Below are 21,411 nucleotides of genomic sequence, written 5' to 3' on the forward strand. Positions count from 1 at the left end.
GTACTATACGTAGATGACATTTTGCTCATTGGCAACAATGTCAAAGTGTTGTCAAACGTAAGGGTATGGATGTCCAAGCAGTTTGATATGAAGGACTTGGGAGAATGTGGCCATATTCTTGGGATCAAAGTAATAAGGGATCGCAAGAAAAGGATGTTGTGCTTATCCCAAGTTTCATACATCGATATTATCCTAGCTCGTTTTAGCATGCAAAACTCCAAGAAAGGTTTTCTATCTTTTTGGCATGGGGTACCTTTATCTAAAGAGTTATGTCCTAAGGCAGCTCCTTATACTTCAGCTGTAGGAAGCCTAATGTATGCGATGTTATGTACGAGACTGGATATCTATTTTTCCGTGGGCATGGTTAGTAAATATCAAAGTAATCCAGGACCGGGACATTGGACTATCGTAAAGCATATATTAAAGTACTAGAAAAGGACTAGAGATTATATGCTGGTTTACTAGGCAGATGATTTACTCCCGGTGGGTTACACAGATGCGGACATCTAATCAAATAGGGACAATAGTAAGTCAACCTCGAGGTATATGTTTACTTTGGGAGGTGGAGTCATAGCATGGAGGAGTGTTAAATAGAAATGCGTTTCAGACTCCACCATGGAAGCTGAGTATGTGGTAACATCTGAGCCAGCTAAAGAAGCTGTATGGCTCAGAAACTTCTTGATGGACTTAGATGTGATTCCTAATTTACCCAAAGTTATCAAAATTTATTGTGTCAATAATGGTGCAGTAGCAAACTCGAAGGAACCATGAGCCCATAAGGCAAGTAAACACATTGAGCGCAAGTACCACCTGATACGAGACATCGTAAAATGAAGAGAAATTATTATTGTCAAGATTACATCAGCAGATAACCTGGCAGATCCTTTCACTAAGGCCCTTCCGGCGAGAGCTTTTGATAGGCATGTTGAGGGGATGAGAATCAGATGTATGACAGCATTTATGGCAGCATAGTCTTTTAGTATAAGTAGGAGATTGTTGGGATGTATACTATAACCTAGCTTTTGTATAAACATCTATTTCCAAATATTTTGAAATGAGAATCACTTTGGTTAAATGTCTGTATTTTATATTTATATATATGTCGATGCAGTTGTCCATTTAATTTATATTGTAGATAACATGGTGTGTGGTGCCACACAGAAGATCATGTTATCGGTTCCTTGTAAATTATAAATAGAAGCTCACAACCAAGATGGATAGGGACAAACCATTGGAATGGTTGTAGTGTAATTTGATATTAGTGTGTCTTGGCTATAAAATTACACTAGTACACTATGTGTGTATAGGACCATTTGAGATTATTCGATTTATATTGACTATATAAAAGAACAGAACCTCTGTTATTTTGGATGTGTGTCCTCTTAATCTCTATATAATAACAAGAATGTATACTTAGTATTTATTTCTTTAACTTATCAATGGGTGATATTTATCCGTTAAATCAATAGACCCGATGAGTTAGGAAATAGTACTATTTATATAGTGTGTTGTTGATTATAGAAGGAATCTGTGTTCTAATTATTTAAGCTGATGATATCCCCTTGAGGAGCTCATAAGGATTATCATATAAACCCTGCAGGTGGACTTAGTCCGCCATGATAATAAAGTTGAGTGGTACTACTCTTGGAATTAGATGTTAATTAATTGAGTTGTTAGTAACTCATTTAATTAACGGACATACGATATCTTAAACACAGGGAGTTTAACGTACTCATGATAAAAAGGAGCTCATATTGTAATATGGGATTGGTGCGGTAGTTCAATAATAACCCTTTAGTGGTATGAGTTATTATTGATGGACTTGGGTTGGGTGTTTGGGCCGAACACAGGAAGCTCAAGCCCATCAGGAGGCCTAAACCAATTCCTCCTCTAGGTCCCTCTTGTAGCCTTTATATAAAGTCTCGCATCCACCCATCCATAACTTGGTTTGGTTTAACTTAACTTGGTTTAATTTGGTTTGGTTTAACTTAACTTGGTTTGCTTATAGAAGGGGAGATTTTTTCATAACAGAATTCTATTATTTTTCTTTCTTTGTAACCAACGAAAAGCCTATAAAATGGAGTAGGTGGTGACTCCTAAAACCTAACTTTCTAATTTTCCACAATTTCCCTTCCTCCTTGTGGTCGGTGCCCCTCTTCCCTTGCTAGGCCAGCCACATCTCCACCTAGGGTCAACCACATCTCTTCCTTGTGGCCGACGCCCCTCCTCCTCCACAAGGGTCGGTGCCCCCCTCCTCCTTGCTTAGGGCTGGTGCCCCCCTCCTCCTTGCTTAGGGTTGGCGCCCCTTCTCCCTTAGTGGGTGGCGGCTTGAAGAAAAGGAAGAAGAGAAAGAAGAAGATTAGAAGGTGCCCCATCATAGAGCCTCCTTTTGTAACCGGCGGTTTGAAACCTGAGAAGAGAAGGAGGGTGGTGTTGTCTTGGTAGATCATCGCCCACATGCCATCCAAGAAGAGGAGAGGAATACGGCAGAAGATTAAGAGGTCTTTAGCTACGAAGAAAGGTACAACTAGTTCTTTAATTCCGCTGCGTAATTAGTTTTGTTTTCTTCGTATTGATTTTGAATACCAACACAAGAGGCCAGTGATCTTGTACTTTGATCAAGGTGTGCTTTGATCATTCAAGAACTTGCTTGATTGATCAAACACATGTTTGATCGAATATGTGGGTTACTAGAAAAAGTTATGCTCTTGTACAATTTTTTTGTACGGGAAATTTTAAACAGAACGGAATTCCAGAACCTTCACCTGGACCCTAAGAGAGAGTTACCTGAAGTCAGTCACTACAGGTGGTCTCTCCTCCCCTAAAAGATACATATAGATAGTATCTAAGGCACACTACAACAAAATTGTTAAAAGACAACACCATAAAGACAACGGTTTTAGAAGGAACTGTTGTTAATTTGGTAAAAGACAACGGTTTTTGACAAAACTGTTGTCTTTGAGCGCCCGAAAAAATAAAAGACAACAGTTTTGTAAAAATCGTTATCGTTGAGCGACTTTTTGTAAAATCAACAACACCTTTTATAATATTTTTCTAAAATTGTTGTCTTTAAGCGCGTTTTTAGGGGTCAAAGACAATAGTTTTAATAAACCGTTGTCTTTGACTTTATTCTTTCGCCATTTTTCCCCGATTCTTTGTTTTTGTTGTAGCAGTGATTTGCTTCCCTCTCTCTGAAAATTTTTTTGCGCCCTGTTTTCCCCCCTTAGACTACCCGAACCCTAAACCTCTCGCCTCATACGATCTTTCTCAGGAGCGTGGGTGGTTGCTGCTTCTTGTGCAGATTGCTGTGTGGAGGCGGAGGCGGAGGCAGAGGTGCTCCTCCTCCTCCTCCTCTCTTCTCCGCCTCCCCCTCTCTTCTCCGCCTCCCCCTCCTCTTCCACTTTCTCTTTACCTAAACTTCTATAGGAGACGAGGCCGAGACGGCGCACCTACAATCCCTACCTAGTGCCTCCAATCGCCTTCGCCTCTTCAAGATCGACCTCCTTGATCCGGACTCCATCCTCGCAGCCATCCGCGGCATCTCCGGGGTGTTCCACCTCGCCTCGCCTCGCCTTGCATCATCACTCACGTCCAGGATCCCCAGGTCCGTATTTTCCCTTCCAGATCTCTTCCTCCCTATTCTAACCTCATTTCCTTTCTGATCAGAGGGAACTACTAGATCCAGTAGTGACGGGGACTCTCAACGTTCTCCGCGCGGCCAAGGAGAGCGGAGTGCGTCGGGTGGTGGTCACATCGTTGATCTCTGCCATCGTCCCCAGTCCTGGATGGCCAGCGGATCGGGTCAAGGACGAGAGCTGTTGGACTGACCTTGATTACTGTCAGCAGAAAGAGGTGAAAATTTAAGATCACATCACAAGCCCTAAGCCTTCAAGCAGATGTTATGCTGCAGTTATCACCTTCTGTGTGAATGTTGACTACAAAGTTTCAATATGGGTTTGAAAATAGAGAAATTTCAGGTTCATTTGGGTACGGTTTGGAGGCTCATTAGATTAGTCTGAAAATTTTCAAATTATTTTGGTTTGGTTCAATTTGAAATTTTTCTAGTGGTTCAATATAACAAACATGGCCAGCCTTATAGCACACTGTTTTATGAGTTGAACAATACTGTTTTCTTTGGCTTTTTCATGTCAATAATTTAATAGTGACTTAGTCGGGAGGTTGAACCTAATCTTTACCTTAGGAAACAATAAAAAATGACTTATGTATGATGCCTGCTTTCTTATACAATCTAGGAACCCATGAAATTTCAATTCATTCTAGGCCGCTCAACTCTCAACCCTTATGTGTAATATAATTGTCGTTTGCTAAAACAAAACAATTCCTTCTCTTATGCTTGAGCTAATGAAGAATAATGTCTTTTCTTGCTTTGTGATTGCTATTTTGATTGGCCACCATAGATGATCCTGCAAAGGGTGGAGCTGGTGAAGATGCTCAGGTGTTTATTTATGCTCCACTATTTCTGTTATAATCCTAGTAATTTAAATGTTTGAAACTATAATTTTCCTGCACCCATTATCATCTAACGGCCTACAAATAAAAATTGTAGTGAATTTTACCAGCCGTAGGACAAGGACGACCAGGTAAAGGATGCTGTGAAACAACAATATGGCATGTGGGCTGGTGATAGATTCTTTTCAAATACTATTTGTCTACTGGAGTTGCATCACCTTTGAGTATATGTCCGTCGAATGGCTTGATATTGACAATGTCATGTGTCTAGTAAGATATATATGGACATTAGAGTGGCTCTAATTCCAGTGTTCTTAAGTCCGTACTACTAGGCGTTGAGATTTTTTGGTCTGTTTGAGAGTTTTTCATGTTTACATTTTAGTTCCTCATACATTTGCAACTATTGAGCTTTTATAATTATGCAATTGGAGAAGTGTTAGGGATAAGATGGCATCGTATCCTGTGAAATTTTCATTCTTTTCTTGTCTTGTTAGGCATTTTATAATCCAAGAGACATTTGTCGTCTTAGAATTTATGTTACCTGTTCGACGGTTCGAGCATTAAACTGTCATCTATTTTGGCCTTTGGAATTACTTGGTAGAGGAATGGTATCATCCTCACATCTAACTGTTGTAGTGCCTTTTCATAAATTGTTGTAATTAACATCAGCATTTGCCAAGGCAAAATTTTCCTCCTGTTGATGAGATTCTTGTCCAGCAACAAAAGCTTTCTGAACTCTATCGCAAAGAAATTAGTCTTTGAAAAACTAAAGTTGTCCTCAGGGAATGAACCTACCACGAGCAGAATGGGCACTAGCTTTGACTGAGGTATACTAAATTTAGTATGAGAAATGATGACTCTGTGCTAATGCCCTGTAGTAGGCAAAGTGGTGAGTCCTTAGTTTTGTAGTAACAACTATTTTTAACTATCTAATTGTCTATGAAGTTGCATTTGCTTTCATTCTTCAAATTTGACTGAACAGTTGCTTTCCTTGTAAAAGACGTATTAGTGTACTTTTTGTTGTATATATTTTTCTAGTCAAAGAAAAGAGGAATTTCTTTGGAGGAGAAGCGTGAACAGATTCTCCAAATCTTTTATGAGTCCCAAGACTTCTTCCTTGTAAGCTTTCTAGTTTATAAGTCAATATTAATCCTAGATCTCAATCATTGTGTTGTTTGACATTACTTTTTGGTACAATATTGATAAATTTGGTCCATGGAGTAGGATCATGTACTAAATGAATATTTATCTACTAGTTTTTAAGCAGACAATCCATTCTACTTTTCATTCAGATAGTGTTATTTCTATTATTTGAGTAGTTACACCAGTTATTACGTTGTTTTTACTAATAGTGTTGTTAGAGGTAGCATTGATGCACTAAAACTTATGGTATTAAATATTCTGTTAAATGGCATTTGTAAATCTATGCAATCCTTCTTACAAGTTACAACTAATATGAATAGTAATTATACACTCACGATAATTATCCTTCTCATGGTAATTATCATCCATAGGTACCTTGCCATGGCCGGCTACAATTCTTTAGATAGTTTAGTCTTTATTAATGCTATGGATTCAATGGTTTTGCCCTCAACTTTATACAGATTCAAAATAGTGGAGACCCTAGTATTGGGTTGAGACCGTTGAACTCTCCTACACCAGCCTCTGGTATGAGTATGTATGAGCAACTGATTCAGCAATATCAACAACCACAAAGTCTTTCTCAACTTTGACTACAGCAGATGTCTAATGTTTGCCAGTCATATAGAGATCAAAATGTAAAGTCCACTCGGGTAACAATTACCGCCTGGTCCATTTGGCATGCTTGGATTATTGAGTGTTATTAATACGAATGATCCAGATCTAACATCTCTTTCATTGGGAATTGATTTAACAACAGTAGGACTGAGCTTGAGCTCGACAGATAGTCTTTATAAAACATTTGGTTCTCCATGGTTTGATGAGCCTGCCAAGGGGGAGCTTGAGTACTGCATTCCAACATGTTATTATGCCAAAACACCACCACCTCTACATGTAAGCTTTTATGTTGTGGTTTTATTTGCCGATATGAATGGGGTACTTGAAGAGTATATGATTTATCAAATATGTTATTGTGGTTGTAGCAACTACATTTCTCCAAATTTCAGCTATCAACCCTGTTTTACGTCTTCTATAGGTATTATATTCTTCCCTTTTATTTTTGGTGCTTTGCTCACATACTTTGCTTCACAAAACACTACAAGAAATTATAGATTTAACCACACCTAATAGATAACAGTTTTTTGAGAAACTGTTGTCTTTTTGTTATTTAACAACGGTTTTGTTGAAAACTGTTGTTGTTAGTCGTGTTTTTAAAAAAAAGACAACAATGTTTAAAAAACCGTTGTCTTTGACATACATAAGACAACGATTTTTTAAACATTATTGTCTATGAGATATCTTTATTTGGCATACGACAATAGTTTTAATCAACCGTTGTCTATTAGTGTTGTTTAAAACTATGTTGAAACTATGTTGTCTATTAGTTTTAATCAACAGTTTAATCAACATAGTTATTTGCCTATGTTAAACTATGTTGTCTCTAAGATAAAATTTATGCATGGTCTATTTTAAGATGGATGGATTTATATCCCTTCATTAAGAATAGCAACACTTGCACGTTTTCTTTTTACCACATCGCGCGCACCGCCACCAAAAACCCGCGCTAACCCTAATGCGATCTTCTCCCCGACGGTGACCGCCATCTTCTCTCCTTCTAGTCCACGCCGTTCACAAGTTCGCGATCGTCGTGGCTAATTTTTCCCGAGGTGCGTTTTTCTTCTTCTAATCTGGTGAAGAATCATAGCTCCCGAATGCTTTTCTCTCTTCTTTGCGCTTTTCTCGGAGGCATAAAAGTGTCTTGTTCTCTTTTAGTCAATATATCATTTTCTTGAAACCACACTGCCAAAGAACACACTATCAGAAGCATCATGAACCACATATCTTTCCTACAACCTACGTGCCATGTATTACATATATCTTTTTCCATTCTTCCACTTTCATTATCTTCTGTCTTCTTAAAGTTTGAAGTAAACTTTAAGGGCCCAACATTGTCAATGTGTGCAGCATCTTTAGCCAATTGTAATTCTAAATCATCATCATTTTCTGGGTGGGCATCCAAATCTTTGAACAGAAGGCTTCCCCTGGCATCTGAATCTATGTTTAAAATGTCACTGCTAGCTGAAACATCTGGATTTGCTGGGTTTGCAAGGATCCTTTCAATCTTTTCATTTCTGCTAACTTCCTTGTCTCCTTGCAGCATTGTTTGCTTCATAGATTTTTCCAGCAAACAAGGATCATGAACTGCCTGTGGCATCTCATCATACTTATGGTCTTCACCTGGTAGTTGATTTGCCCTGAATTCATTACAATCTTGTGAGAAAGCACCGCCTGCTTTTGCATTATTGTGTTCTTTATATAGCATAACTCTAGTTTCTTTTCGGTTCATTGAGTTTCCTCCAATTTCATCTGTATCTTCATCGACTACCAGCCCAGATACAAATTTTTGAGACATGGATGACTCTTTCTTTGAGCATGGTTCCTGCCTAGCTTCCTTCAGGGTTTCCACTGAATTTCCATTATCTTCTTTTATTTCAAGATGTGTCATGAGCTTGTTTTTCTTGTCAATGATTTGCTCTTATATACCTACACTAGATGTTATTCAAACATGATAGGCACAAGATTTTGGTCATCTATGAATGTAAAATAAGATCAGTATGATATTGAAAAATTAAAAGTGTCAAGCAATCTATGTAATAGTTTCAGTGGCACTAGACAACCTCCTAGCTTGTAGAATAGCTTCCTCTTGTAGTTTCTCAATATGCTGAATATTAGAGGATTTCACCATATATTGAATGTTAATTGACAAATTGTTACCTCAAGTTTCTCATAGTTGCATGTAGACTAGCTTCCTGTTTCTTTATTCTTCAATGAAACAATAGTTGCCTCAAGTTTTTCAATATGCTTGCTTGCTTGACAAATTTTTAATCTGCTTTTGGTATTCATTAATAGTCCTATCTTTGAGCTAGAGTTCACGTTATAGTTTATTTCAAATATTTTTTCATCTAAGGTGGTTTTGAACCCTTCACATTTTTGCACTAAACCCTTCCCTTTCTTCACATCCATAGATAGTTTTTCTCTTATTAGGAGATTCGCTTATTTTAATAATTTAGTTACTTGATTGTATAGATTGTATGCTAAGAATATCTTATGTTTCTTGTTCATTGTGTTAAGATCTTGTTGTATACTGTACAATTGTTTTGAAGGTAGGTGTTATCTCATTTCTAGCTGATTAGTACTTATAACAAGAATGGACAAAGAATGGATGTCAAAGGATAGACTATCTAGTGAATATAATATTGGAGTAGAGTCTTTCTTGCAATTTGCACTGGAAAACGCTAACGATCCTAATGCAATACCTTGCCCATGTGCAAGATGTGGTAACATAAAGAAGAAAAATGTTGAAACTATAAGGGCACATTTGTATTGTAATGGTATAGATTTGACATATCATACATGGATATGGCATGGGGAAAGAACTATGACAGAAAAATCAATGAACAGTAATGATCGCGTGGGGCAAGATGAATACAAATATTTTGCCGAGGAGCCTATAGATATGGTGCAAGCTGTATATGATAGTTATGTTGAGAATCCAAGCGAGTTCAATAAGCTACTTGAAGATGCCGAGAAATGTTTATATCCTGGATGCACAAAATTCACAAAGTTATCTGCAGTTGTGAAATTATTTAACTTGAAGGTAAAATATAGTTGGAGTGATAAAAGTTTTACCGATTTACTTATTTTGTTAGGAGAAATGCTTCCAGATGACAATGAGGCAAAGAAAAGCTTACGTGCATTAGGGATGGATTACGTGAAAATTCATGCTTGTCCTAATGATTGTATCTTATACAGGAAGGAGTACGAAGATTTTGCCAATTGCCCTACTTGCGGGACATCAAGGTGGAAGTTGAGCAACAAATCCAAGATAAAAGAAGGAGTTCCTGCAAAGGTCTTGTGGTATTTCCCACCCATGCCAAGATTTCAAAGAATGTTTTGGAATAAGGTGATATCCAAGGAGTTAACCTGGCATACTGATAAAAGAATTCATGATGGATACTTACGTCATCCAGCTGACGCACCTTCTTGGAAATTAGTTGATCGCATGTGGCCTGATTTTGCTTTTGAGCCCAGAAATCTGAGATTGCCTATATCAGCAGACAGGATTAATCCCCACAGTTTGTTGAGTTCTACATATAGTTGTTGGCCAGTTTTAATGATCACATACAACCTTCCACCATGGTTGTGTATGAAGAGAAAATTTATTATGCTCACTTTGTTGATATCTGGTCCTAGACAACCAGGAAATGATATTGATGTTTACTTAGCACCTCTGATTGATGATTTAAAATGTTTATGGGATAAAGGTGTCGAAACATATGATGCATATCGAGAAGAAAGTTTCTCTCTTAAAGCTGTTCTGCTATGGACAATCAATGATTTTCCTGCATATGGGAACATGTCAGGATGTGTTGTGAAGGGATATCATGCATGCCCTATTTGTACAGAAAAAACTTATTCAACAAGGTTGAAGCATTGTAGAAAAATGTCATATACAGGCCATAGAAGGTTTCTACCTTTATGTCATCCTTATCAAAGGCAAAAGAAGGTATTTAATGGAAATCAAGAATTTAACCTTGCACCAAAGCCATTGAGTGGCCATGAAGTTTTGGAAAGAGATGAAAGAAATAATTATCAGTTGGGAAAAATCAGCGGAAAGCTATCATCAAAGAGGAATGATGGAGAAACATGTTGGAAAAAGAAATCAATATTCTTTGAACTTGAATATTAGAAAGAGCTACATGTTCGACATGTTCTTGATGTGATGCACATTGAAAAAAATGTCTGTGAAAGTCTCATCGGTACATTATTTGACATTCCAGGAAAAACAAAGGATGGAGTCGTAGCAAGATTAGACCTTATGGAAATGAATTTAAGAACTGAACTGGCACCAAGGATTGGGGAGAAAAGAACGTTTCTGCCAGCTGCCTGTTACACTCTAAGTAAAGCTGAGAAAAGAAGTATTTGCAATTCTTTGTCAGGAATAAAGGTCCCTGAAGGTTACTCATCTAATGTTAAAAACCTTGTGTCGATGAAGGATTTGAAACTTATTGGCCTTAAGTCACATGACTATCACACTTTAATGCAACAATTGCTTCCAGTGGTTATTCGTGGTGTCTTGCCAAAACATGTCAGAGATACTATCACTCGGTTGTGTTTCTTCTTCAATGCGTTATATAGTAAAGTAATAGACGTTTTAAAGATGGATGACTTGCAAAGAGAGATTGTAATGATATTGTGTTTGCTTGAAAAGTATTTCCCTCCTTCATTTTTTGATATAATGATTCATTTAACTATTCATCTCGTGCGAGAGGTCAAATTGTGCGGACCCGTTTGGTATAGACACATGTACCCATTTGAAAGATACATGAAGATTTTGAAAGGTTATGTGCGCAATCACAATCGGCCTGAAGGGTGTATAGCTGAATGTTATATTGCTGAAGAGGCTGTCAAATTTTGCTCAGACTATCTATCTAATGTCCACACAATTGGGATACCATCAAGTCATCACAAAGTAGAACGTACTAAGCCTTTATCGGGTGCAATAGTGCACTCCGCTAGGCATGATGAGTTGCAACAAGCACATCGTTACATATTGACGAATGATGATTAGATTGATCCTTATATTGAGTATGTTCTCTAACTTATCAATACTTTTATGCAATTTGAATTCATTCTATTGGTTTATTTATTTAAAATAATTCTATTAGGGCACACATGGTGGAGTTGAGAGCAAGATTTCCTCAAAAAGCTAAGTCCAAAAAGTGGCTACAAGATGAGCATAACCGAACATTTATTAACTGGTTGCATGATATTGTACGTTCCAAAACTACTATGTATTAGCATACATACAAATCTTGGTATCTTACGTAAAAATTTAAATTTTATTATATTGTTAACTATAGGTTGAACGTGTGGTTGACCATTCGACCCTTCAAATATCTGAAAGATTAAAGTGGATAGTGCGTGGACCTAGCAAGAAAGTGTTAAAGTATTCTAGTTATTTGATTGATGGGATTACTTATGCTACGAAAGAACGTGATGATGTACGAGTTGCTCAAAATTCTGGAGTAAGCTTAGTCGCAAAGACAATGCAAGTTGCCAGTGCAAAGGATAAAAATCCAATTGTGTCGGACATGATTTTTTATGGAGTTATTGAAGAAATATGGTTACTTAATTACCACAAATTTCAAATTCCAATGTTCAAATGTAATTGGGTGGAGAATAATAATGGTATAAAAGTAGATGATCTTGGTTTCACATTGGTAAATTTGAAATGAATTGGATTCAAATCAGATTCTTTTATCTTGGGAAGTCAAGCGAAGCAAGTATTTTATATTGAAGATCCTGAAGATCCTGTATGGAGTATTGTACTTGCAACTCCTACTAGAGAGTCATTTGAATATGCAAATGGGGATGAATTGGAAGACACTATAGTCCACTATCAATCTTTTACCAGAGAGTTACCATCAATGGATGCTTACGGAGTAGATGACAATGAACCCCAATGCCTTCGTGAAGATTGTGATGGGACTTGGGTTGAAAATGTTTAACCAATTATAGTTTTTTTTTCAAGATATGTTTGTAGACAATATTGATATGTATCTTGTTTTTGAATATGATTTTGTGCACGTGATGGTATTTCAAATATTTATCTATGTATGTTGATTTTCTTTTGTAGGTGAATTTCTTATTGTGTATTTTTTTTAAATATTGATATGTTGTTTCACTTTTTTATCAATAGATTAAATTTAAGATCTATGGCATCCTTTGGAAAGCTTAAAATCAAATCTGATGGTGATGACACAATTCATGCTTCAAGCAAGAGAATAGGACAACCTGCAATGATTGGGAAGGGCAAAGAAAAAATTACATCTACATCCACTAACAACAGTTTACAGGTTGAGACAATGCTGGAATCTACAGACACTGAAACAACAAGAACATCTAGAGGTCGTACCCATCTGGATAAGCTTACTAAACAAAGGATTCAAGGAATTCGAAAGGAGGTAAGATTTAATAAACTTGGACAGCTAGTAGGAGGAGCTGCTATTGCAATGCAAAGTTACATTGGCTTGCTTGCTCGAGAAAAGGTGAAGATATCTTACAATACGTGGAAACAAGTTCCAAATGAAGTTAAAGAATTGATATGGGAATCAGTTAATGTAAGTAAGTTAAAGAAATTCTGGTCAATTATCATGTTGCAAAATTTAATTGTCATATCATGGCATGCATGAAAAGATGAGTTAAAGATAGTAAAACAGTATGAATTGCCTGCTGTTCTTGCTACTCCAGCATTCAACAGTATGATTTTTATATATACAATTTAAAGATTGGTTTTCTATTTCAAGTTGCTCTGTTGCATTCATTTCAGATTTAGATAGTTCAGTTGAAGGTTCTTAAATTTCACAAGGTTCTGCTTCCTTTCTTTCAGTTTCGTATGTTTCAGTAGGTTGTTCTTCTGTTGTTCGTGATTCTCCTTGTTCCATTTCAGCTTTAGATCCCTCAGTAGGTTCTTTTTCTATATCAGTGGGGTTTTCATTTGTACTTAGTTCTGGTAGCTTTGTTTCTGCATTAGCATTGAAACAACTACAGATTGTTCTTTTTCCCCAACTCTTTTTGATCATGGCAGAACTCGAACCTAAGTTCATCACCAGCAGTCATACCTAGCACCTTCGATAACTGGTTCTTTCATTCAGTCTTGGATGGCTTGTTGGAATGCACCTGAAAGATGATAATGGAAACTTGGTTTTATGCTTAGAAGATAAGTAACATAATTCCGGGAGATTCGTCTCTCCCTAATAGTTTTCTAATGAAAATCTCATGTATTGCCTTAACTGCTAAGCTAATTTTGCTCATTCCCTCTGAGTGTTTATAGATGGATGTTTTTCCATCCAGTTACAGATTCTGTTCTCGTCTGGCCAAACAGAAGATCAAAGAAATTGTTAAATTATCTTAAACAATTAATTCTACATAAAGATTTTTTTTTCTTTTATTTGAACTCTACAACAAGTAGAACTATGAATAAAGATACTTGCGTATCTTGTAGTACTCTTCTGTCAATGGGCCAGACGAGAAGATGCATGAGGCGGGTATACTTTACTGGTCAACTTTTTTTTTGGTAATATCCAATTTCGGTATGAGTTGTTTGTCTTATCTAAAATCAAACAGAATAGGCCACTGATAATCATCAAACCAGATGATAACCTGGAAAATGAATACCTGGACGCCTTGGCTAGCAAGAAACTGCTTGAAATCTGCCAATTTCATATCTCCAAAACACTCAATGATGAGAATGCCTTAAACTTAATGAATGTGTGTGTTCTTTCAATGCTAGAATAATTTCCAGAAATTGTGTTTGCTTATGGTGTCAATGATGAATATAGGTACTAATCAGTTTATTGTATTCCCAATTGTGTTTTATAGCTGACATATGATGTTCCCCCAAGTTGGAAGAAGGGATGTTTGAATTCAGCAAGTAATAAGTGGCGTCAGTTTAAATCCCATCTCACTCAGACATTCATTTCGAAGAAGCTTGACAAACTCGAAGAGTTGGATGAACCACCTAGTGGTTATGGTCTTGCAAGAGATGATTGGATTTCTTTTGTCAGGACTCGCATGTCTGACGACTTTATTGTAAGTTTAGTCTTTTGTTCTTTCAAAATAAGTAGATATTAAGGTAAATGATGAATTAGTAAATTTGATATGTGGAATGTTTCACTTGACTAGAAACTAAGTGAACAACAGAAGGAGAAAAGAAAGAAGAACATATACCCCCATCGCCTTGCTCGTAAAGGATATGCACGATATGCTGAAGAAATAGTAAGTATATTTTGCTTATAAAATTCGTATAACAGTTTTGTTTAGCATTTAATAATCATTCTTATTTAACATATATCATTCAATTATTCTTGTTCTTAGGCAAATGAATTATGTGACGATGATGAAATCAATAGAGCTATTATTTGGAAGAAAGGAAGGGTTAATAAAGAAGGGAAATTTGATGGCCAAGAGTTGAAACAAACAATAGACAAGATTGTGAGAAGCTATGAGTAAAAATCAATTATTGTATTTCAATGAAACTTTTAAAGTAATTTTTTTTATTTGGATGACAGGATGATTATATACAACAGAAGCGTGAGGGTACACTCGAAATTAATGGGACAAAAGAAGATATTCTTACCAAAGCACTCAATTCAAGAGAACATAGTGGACGTGTGAGGGCTGTTGGAGGTCATATCACTCCATCATTGTTCTTTAATGTTAGTAGATGGAAGACTGACAATGTTGATAGAGAGCTACTGATTGAGCAAAAGAGAGAGTTGGTGGAGGCTAGAAAATTAATTCAAGAACAAGATACACGCATTCAAAAACTTGAAGCAATTGTCTACAAAAAGGGTGCATGGGGCAGTGACATTGATGACAAAGGAAGTTGCTCGGTAAAGTTACCTCAACAAAATGACAATAAACTGAACATCGATAAGACTTTCCCCAGTCATGAAGAGTTCAATGATGTCGAAATGCAAGTTGTGGATAAAGAAGTTGCTTTACAGGTATATAAGTTGTGGTTATATTTATTATTAAAATAAAGAGTTAGTATAATTCAATGATACAACTATTTATCTTTTAGGGTAAATCAGTTATTTTGACATTGGATTCTAGCACAGACATTGTTGCATATGGTACAGTTGTTGAGGTCATTGGAGTTAATCACTCTCTCCATGGTGTTCCGTTACCCAAGAATTGTATGCGTGTATCCATCGATGAAGCAATGCAGAAATCAGCATGTTTGCCAGTTCCGATTCCCAATGAATGTGAAACTATTGGTGATGCTGTTGGAACCCATGTGGCTTGGCCAAAACACCTGCTGATGCTACGACAAAAGGTACATCTAAGATAATATTTCAAAGTAAATATCTGTGAAACTATTTAGTATTGCACCTATCTAAAAAGTTTATAATTACAATTATTAGAAGCGTCAAATGAAGAAAACAGCACATGTAGAAAATAACCAGACTTTGTTATCAAGTGTGCCAAGATCATTGCGTGTGGTGTATTGTTATTGTAAGCGTGCTCTTGAGAATGGAAGGAAATTGTCAATTGCTTTAGATCATGAGGTATTTCAAGATGATTATGAACTGAACTTGCATCTTGAGGACATTAGTGCTTTGTATCACTTGGAGCCAATTTCAGGAAATTGTGTGGTTGTTTACATATGGTAAGTCTTCGAATTACCTTGTAGTATTGTTTATTCTTTTTTAAATTTAGTATATAAGAAGCACATACTTTATTAGATCAGTATTTAATATCTAATGTAGTTCTGATTTTTTTTTATTTCAAATGGCAGGCATCTTTATAAAAAGTTGGTAAAAGAAAATAAGATTGATAAATTCAGATTTGTAAATCCGCATAGCATCCCAAACTTTCAAAAAACCACACAAGACAAAATAGGTAAAACTGAACGGTTGAACCAGAGGGCGAGTTTTTTAGCAGATAGGATGAGTGGTGCATCAATTAATCAATTAGTTTTGGTGCCAAGTTGCAATGGGTAATGAACATCTTTAATATCATTTTCAATTGATTATTTTAGTGAATTGTATGCACTAATTTTGTATTTGTGTGTAGTTTCCATTGGAATTTGACTGTCATTAAACCTCATAAGGAGATTGTTTACTTGTTGGATTCTTTAAGTCATCGCATTCGTGATGAAGATTGGAAATATGTTGTGGAAATGTGAGTTTATATATGCTTTTTATTATGTATTTAATTTAGTCATAAAACACTTATATATCAACTATGTTGAATGTATATATGAAGGGCGTTAAGATTGTTTAATTCGAACAATGGAAGGAAAGGAAGAAAGCATGTACAATGGGAAGTAATCAAGGTATGGGTACTTCTATTTCAATCAATCAAGGTATGTGTATATTATCATTAACAATATCAATTGCCTTTAACGTAAGTTCCTAGGCAGCCAGATGCGAAACAATGTGGTTATTACGTGATGAGATTTATGAGACAAATTACTGAAGAAAATGCAATGATCGAGGGGGATACACTACCATCGATAGTAATATTATCTTTATCATCTCAAATAATTAGAAGTTATTTAGTTATTATTTTTTTCTAATTAATTATATTTTGTTCTTTAAGATCATATAATTTATGTGTGTTCACAGTTCACAAAAGCGGAGTACTCTCAAGAAGAAATTGATGAAATGCGCTCTGAGATAGCAGAATACATACAAGATCATATTTATGAATAGGTATATACATGAGTGCATCTTATTGCATTTGATAATAATAATATTCAGTTAAATTGAATACATGCTTCTTATACTTGATTGCACTTGATTTGGAGATATCTGTCTCTGAGTCCATTTACCAAATCCAATCAGCATGACTAAACTGCACACTTGATGCGCCAACATCAAATACAAACCGATAACTTAATCCTTTGTCAAATATAAAAAATGATTAACCTTAATCCTTTGTCAAATATTTATACTGTATTTTGGTTTACATAACAAACTTTCTGGGGTTCTCAATTTTATAATGTAGATGTCTTTATTTAGAAGGGTAATAATCTTGTTACTGCAGCATCTTCATTTTTTAGATGACTCCATTATTAATAGTGACGAAGGGGGTATTTTACATCAAATTGAGATGATTATGGCCAATTTTTTCTGGGGTTCTATCAGTTCCAATAGGAAGATTCACTGGATCTCTTGGAAAGATATTTGTAAACCTAAGCTAGAAGGAGGATTGGGAGTAGAGAACACACTTGTCGAAATTTCTGTCTAGCATGTACTGTGGGTCAGTCTCTCCTATGGTGGTTTTACTAAAAAACAAAGCTTCACATTGTTGGAAAAGGACGTTACAGATGAGAAACGTAGCAGAAGAGCATATTAGATGGCGTTTAGGTGAAGATCATATTAATTTCTGGTTTGATACTTGGTTAGATGCAGGTCCTTTGTTAAATCCCTCAGTCTCATCGTTAAATCTTGGGCTTTTATGTTCTTTACTAGTTCTATCTGTGTGATTTCCATGATCTAATTAGCGGTATCCTCTATGATGTTGTCGGAAGTTTGGATTGCTCTTTTCTACTCTCTATTCCGTGTAAAAACTAAATAAACCATCTCTATGCTTTTGCATGATTGTCGAAGAATTTTATTCGAATATGAATTGGGGAAAATGCTAATATAGTTAGGAATTTTGATTCCTGCTAGAAGTTAGGTCGTTTACTGAGTCTATTTGAGTATCAAGAGAGTAGATCCTTATGATAATTGTGGGTTGATCAATTTGCTTGCTCTGTGAATTTAAATTAGTAAAGCTTGTTTGCTTAATTCTCTGTGTGCTGCTTTGTTGCTTCAGCCCTTGTTTGTATTTGTGCTTTTGTATGCTCCGGAAATAAGTTGGAACTTGATTTTTCATGTCTAATTTAGCTAGATTCTATAATGCTTTTTTGATGCTCGATGATAGAACCAGAATCTGGTTGTTGCTCTAAGCCATTTCTGCAAGTAGATTTTCCTGAATTTGCTATTAATTAAGCAAATGCTATATGTAGATCTGCAAGTCTTCGATTTTTAGATTAATTTAAATAATTATGCTGATTTACTAAAGAAATTACTGGCGGATTATCTCGCTAACAAAGCAGTTGAACCCATAGTAGATGGAGTTTCGCTAGACTTCAAATTGGATAGAATTTTTTTTGGTATATGTAAAGTTGATAGGTTTGGTTTACCATACTTAAGAGTTACTTGTAAAGCCATATAGCTGGTCTTTTAAGACATACTACTCTGAGTTTTTGTAAAACTGTAATAAGGTCAGGTGTGAAATTTCCAAGAGATCCATTTTTTATGTCATTTACTCCTGGGAAATGAATTAACTTGCAATCATATGCTATTTACCTCAGGGAAAAGATAATGACCCGTTTCTGTGAAAGGAGAAGAAAAGAGAAGCTAGGAGGGAGGAGAAACCAGAAAAGGCTGCAGTTTAGAAGATGCACAGGCTGTTTAGAAGATGCACAGGTAGAGAAGACGTGCTCCAACAAAACATGATATTTTGGACTATATGTGTGATATATATAAACTTTTGGCTGTGTAAACTTTTGTGATGTTTGAATGTTGATGTTTGGTACTTTAATGATGTTTGGATGATGATGTTTGGTACTTTAATGAAATTTGCATTGTAAATATTGATTATGTAGGTTTTTTATCAATGAAATTTGCACTGGATGTTTTTTATAAACCATTGAGTAGGAAAAGATTAATAAGTTTTTTATTTATTGTCAAAATATTGTATATTGTACCCAAAGACATCAGTTTAAATATGTCAAACTGTTGTCAATGGCGTTAAAAGACAATAGTAACAAACTGATGTTATTTAACATCGTTGCCTAAAAAGACAACGGTTTTTAACCGTTGTCAAACCGATGTCATTGGCAAAAAAAGACAACGCTTTTTAGCCGTTGTCGTAGACAGTTCAAAACTGTTGTTGAAGAGCCTAGGCATACGCTCAAAGACAACGGTGAAAAACTGTTGTCTTTGTAAGAAAAGATAACAGTTTTTCACCGTTGTAAAAATGTTGTCTTTGCCTTCAAAGACAACGGTTAAAAACTGTTGTCTTTGGCCACCCCTTTTAACAACACAGCCTTTAACAACAGTTCAAAATGGCCTACGACAACGGTGAAAAACCGTTGTTGTTTGACTTTTTTTCTTGTAGTGAAAATCCAGAATGTTGGAAAAGGTTGACATGGAAGAATCAGCAAGTGAGAAAGAGGAGTCCAATGAAATTCTACAAGTTGAAGATTTTGATGGGGCTTGAGTTGACAATAATTATTTGCAATCCTACATGGCATGAACCACCATCACAAGTTTCTAGTCTTTTGACAATTGTTCATTAGTTGTAAATGAAGTTTATTTGTTTATTTGTATTGGGATAAATTTTATTTGAATATTAGACATGTTTCTTCTTTTGTGATTATAATATAATTCTTGTATAAGTAACATTTTGAATGACATTGATATGACAAATATTCTTTCTTTTGTGATTATGATTCTTTATTATATATTTATATTGAAATATGATATATTGGTATTAAAAGATAATAATTTAAAAGATAATGATTTAAAACTGTTGTTGTTGTCTATCACCCTCAAAGACAACAGTTAAAAACCATTGTCGTAGCCCCAAAAACGATTGTAAACTAGCAGTGTTAATAAAAAAATGCTCTAAATAACAACGGTTTTAAACCCTTGTCTTTTCATTCAAAGACAACGGTTTAAAACCGTTACAAAACTGTTGTCTTTTCATTCAAAGACAACGGTTTAAAACCGTTGTCGTAGCCCCCACTTTTAACAACACTGCCAATTACAATGATTTTAAAGGGCCTATGACAACGGTTTTTAACTGTTGTCTTTTAATGTTTTTGTTGTAGTGGCAATATGGGAGAAGGGCTCGCCAAATGGCAGGTCCCTACTAGGGTAACACAAAAATGAGCATGTGGATTGCCTAAGTCCTAAACTAGTGCATAAGAGGGTGCGAGAAAACTGAAAATCCCTTCCACTAACTCTGGTCGAGTAAGTCAGATCGTCTACTCGATCTAAATTATTATAAAACTGAGCACACAGGTCATGATTAACTGCATTGGCTGCAGTAGACCAACTTATCTAGCTGGTAATGCTCAAACATTTGGATGATAGATGGACAATATTTAGTGAAGAAAGATCTACTCAAATATCTACATTTTAATGGAGTAAATGTATGCCTATGGAACTCTATCCTATGACGCTCAGAAGGAAACCTAGCATCAGTGGATGGGGTACTATTAGAAGCAGCATCTACATTCCTTCTCTTCCTATTTTTACACAAACAAACATATAACAAAAGAATACATATTGAAGCAATATAATGAAATAAGGTATACCTAGGAGGCATTTTGGGGTCGAAAGGGTGAAAATCTGGTCGAGGAGGGTGCCTTGGTGTGAGTTGTTTCGTGGTTTGATCATGAAAAACACGAACAGAGAGGCCCTCTGTTTGCTGAGAAAAACAGCGTTGAGGGCGTCCTCAATCGCATGGAAGGCGCCCTCAATAGGTTATGGGGGCACCTCCGACTGGTGGGAGGCGCACTCCAAGGTTTCGACGGGAGTTTTCCCGCCGCTCACGAGAGTGCCTCCTTTTACTGTGGAGGTGCCTTCGTGAGGCGCCCTATGTGTTTTTTTTATTTATTTATTATTTAGATTAATTAAGTTTATTGATTTATTAATTAGTTTAAATTAATTTATTAATTGGGTTAATTGATTTATTAATTAGGCTAAATAATATTTAGTTTAATTATGTTAATTGATTTAATTAAGTTAAATTAATTTAAGTTTAATTATGTTAATTGATTTAATTATGTTAATTGATTTAATTAAGTTAAATTAATTTAGCTTTAAGTCAAATTAATTAATTTGATTACATTAATTAATTAAGTTAAATTAAATTAATTAGATTAGGTTAAATTAAATTAATTAGGTTAATTAAGTAGATAGATCTACATTTTACCTTGATCCATCTCACTCGTTTCTAAGTTATCAATCAGAGAACCTTATGAATTTTGTGAGATGGTTAATTTTATCATTGATTTATATTATGTCTAAGGATTAATTTACATTTCGGTTAGGCTCAGGTTTTTCAATTAGTCAATTAAATATACTTTTCAAAGATTGGCTTCCAACCTGTGGCGAGGCACTAGGATTTCTTGGGTATGGGATCATCCACCACTTCTAGACAAAGTCT

General features: G+C 35.7%; 1 pseudogene; it reads left to right on the plus strand.

Moving 5' to 3' along the window:
- Window positions 1–244: 244 nt before the first annotated feature.
- LOC122033886 lies at window positions 245–3,864 on the plus strand (annotated as a pseudogene).
- The last annotated feature ends 17,547 nt before the right edge of the window (window positions 3,865–21,411 follow it).

This window comes from Zingiber officinale, chromosome 11B (genome assembly GCF_018446385.1).
Source record: "Zingiber officinale cultivar Zhangliang chromosome 11B, Zo_v1.1, whole genome shotgun sequence".
NCBI classification, from domain to species: domain Eukaryota; kingdom Viridiplantae; phylum Streptophyta; class Magnoliopsida; order Zingiberales; family Zingiberaceae; genus Zingiber; species Zingiber officinale.